This window comes from Peromyscus maniculatus, chromosome 7, assembly GCF_049852395.1.
Source record: "Peromyscus maniculatus bairdii isolate BWxNUB_F1_BW_parent chromosome 7, HU_Pman_BW_mat_3.1, whole genome shotgun sequence".
NCBI classification, from domain to species: domain Eukaryota; kingdom Metazoa; phylum Chordata; class Mammalia; order Rodentia; family Cricetidae; genus Peromyscus; species Peromyscus maniculatus.
This window is the reverse complement of record NC_134858.1, coordinates 97663537-97666708: the sequence shown is the minus strand read 5'-3', so window position 1 is coordinate 97666708 and position 3172 is coordinate 97663537. Positions and strand designations below refer to the sequence as shown.

Sequence of the window (3172 nt, the reverse complement as noted above, 5' to 3'; positions counted from 1 at the left end):
AGTTCTTCACAGAAACTGTAACAGTAATCTTAAATTTCATTTAGAAACACACAGAAAATAGGATAGCAAAAAAATCCTGAATAATAAAAGAATGGTGAGAGGTATCATCGTCACTGATTTCAAATTATACTATAGAGCTACAGTAATAAAAACAGCATAATACTGACATAGAAAGCCATGTTGATCAATGGAATAGAATTGAGGGCCTGGAAATAAGCCAACACTCCTCCAGCCACCTGAGATTTGAAAAAGAGGCCAAAGCACACATTAGAGAAAAGACAGCATCTTTAACAAATAGCACCAGTCAAACTGGACAGCTACCTCAGAACAATGAAACTAGAGCTTTATCTTTCCCTCTGCACAAACCTCAACTCCAAGGACCTTACATGGGACCTGATACCTTGAATCTGATAGAAGAGAAAACAATTAATATGTTTGAACCGACAGGCACAAGAAAGGACTCTCTGAACAGAACCCTGGTATCACAGGCTTTAAGACAGACAGTTGACAAGTGGGACCACATGAAGCTGAAATGTTCTGTACAGTTAATGACATCATTGTTTGAGTAAAGAGGCAGCATACAAGCTAGGAAAAAAGCTTTAGTAGCTACACATCTGATAGAGGGTTAGTTTCTGGAATATATAAAGAATAAAAAAAAAGAATACAAACAACTCAATTAGAAAATGGGTCATGGATCTAAACAGAGAGTTCTAAAAAGATGGAATACAAATGGCTGAGAAATGTTGTTCTAAATGTTCAACCATTAGAGAAAATGCAAATTAAGACTATTTCAAGATTTCATCTTTCTCCCAGTCATAATGACCAAAATAAAAGAGACAATTGATAACAGATGCTGATGTAGATGTGGGGGAAAAGGAACACTTACTCACTGATGGTGGGATTGCAAACTGATACAAACCACTGTGGAAATAAGCGTGGAGTTTTCTCCAAAAGCTGAAAGTAGATCTAGCATGTGATCCAGCTAGCTACACCACTCTTTAGCATATACCCAATGGACTCTTCATGTTACTACTGATAATTGTTCATCCATGTTCACTGCTGCTCTATTCACAATAGTCAAGAAATGGAAACACCCTAAATGCTCATCACTGATGAATGGATAATGAAAATGTGGTACACTTATGCAATAAAAAATTTCCCAGCTGTTAAGAAAAATGAAATTATGAATTACACAGTTAGACAGACCTAGAAACAATTGTTTTGAATGAGGCCACACAGATTCAGCAAAATTTTTTTCTCATTTCTTGGTGTAAGCTTTTAATTTTCAGATATGTATGCTTCATTTGAGATACCCACAGAGGTCAGGGATTTAGTAAGGAGCCATGGAGGGAAGCCTTTCAAGAGAGGGGAAATAGAGCACAGTGGTATAGAGAAAAACTGAACTGCCATTGAATCTCCACATGTTAAGTTTAGGTAGAATATTCCGAACTGTAACATCCAAAGAGAGTTGTCATTGGGAAGAACTGCCTGAGGAAGATCTGGCACATGACACAGACACACATTGAACACACTTTGCTTCAGAACCATGGGTAAATCTTACCTGTTAAATGCATTGTAAAGAAAATGGTTATGGAGACTTACACCAAAGTTTCAGAAAAATGACTGAAGCCAAAACATTGTTTGACAGGGTCACAATCCCTACAAGAAGGCCCTGAAAGTTCATCGACTGAAGCTGTGAAGGGGAAGCCTCAACTGCAATGGAGACCCTAGGAAGTTTGGAGATGCCAGGATTGTGGATTCCACTAAGAAAAGATGAAGACGTGAAGTAGAGCCAGGCCAAGAGAGAGGCTGGACGTGCTTCAAGTAGCAGAGCTGAAAGCACCGCTGTCCAAATGATTCCACTGAAGTCCAGAGCTTGGGAAGAAGGGACCGGGATTTGTTGCTTTGATACTGAGTTTCAGTCTTGCTTTGGTCTGATCTTTCCTTGTCATGTCCCCATGCCTCCTTTTTGTAATGGGAATATTTATTCTGTGCCATTGGTATAAACAGGTAGCTTTTTTTATTGACTTTTCATGGGTTTATAGCTAAGAGAATACCTTGAATCTCAGAAGGGACTTTGGACTATGGACTTTGAAGTGGTGTTGGAACTGTTAAGACATTTAGGACTCTGACATAGGAACTGAGCATATTTGCACTAGAAAATAACCATGAGTTTTAGAGGATCAAGGGTGCAATGGTATGGTTTAAAAGTTTTATTTTGGGTGTCAAGTTGACAAGGAGTGGAACCGTGATTGTTAATCTTTATTTTCAACTTGACCAGATAGGAATCACCTAGGACACACCCCTCCAGGCATATCTGTAAAGGTGTTTGCAGTGACGCTTAATTGAAGGAAGGCACACCTGAGTGCTGGCAATACCATCACATCAGCTCTAGTCCCAGACTAAATGAAAAGGAGAGGAGGAAGCCAGATGACCACCACCAACGCACCTCCTTGCTTCCTGATTGTGGTTGCTATGTGACCATTTGCATCATGCCCCTGCTGCCACAGATAAGGCCACTCTCACTATTATACCTTCCTTTCCATGTACCTGAAAGCTATGAGTCCAATTTAACCCTTCATCCCTTAAATTGCTTTAGGTATTTTGATCAAAGGAATGCTCTAAGTAACTAATATAGTTATCATACAAATAGTGGGTTTCACTGCGACATTTTTACATCTATTCCATTATTCTCTCTTGTGCCCCTCATTTCTCCTCTTAGACCTCCTCTTCCCATCTCATGGTCCACTTTACACTTTCATGTCCTACACATACACAGAACACCTCATGAGTTTGCATGCCATCATTGCACAGGAGCCGTGCTAATCTCTGTGTCATCCCAGCTTTTTATATATGTGTTGCCAAGATGATAACACCATGGGCCTTTTCAACAGCAATTGAATGGGTATGAATTCTATTCCTACTCAAGCTATCAATCAAAAGTGTATGAGTATTGACTTAAATACCTGCAGAGTATCAAAAGTTCATGTACTCTTTCTCAGATAAATCTCACAAAATGAAGGAAAGATAAGGGGTTTGGAAAACATGAGATCTGATACAGATGTGTGAAAATCTATGACTATAGTTGAAATTATAAGGATGTCCACAGGACTAGAGGAAAACTGGTCATATGGAGCTGGAAAGCAGGAAGTCTTGTGGGGCTATCTCAGAA

General features: G+C 39.3%; 1 non-coding gene across 1 annotated transcript; it reads right to left on the bottom strand.

The window, feature by feature from the left end:
• Positions 1 to 2769: 2769 nt before the first annotated feature.
• On the bottom strand, positions 2770 to 2876 carry LOC121831208 (U6 spliceosomal RNA). The gene has a single exon (XR_006074588.1). It is a non-coding gene; the product is annotated as a U6 spliceosomal RNA (small nuclear RNA).
• Positions 2877 to 3172: the final 296 nt, after the last annotated feature.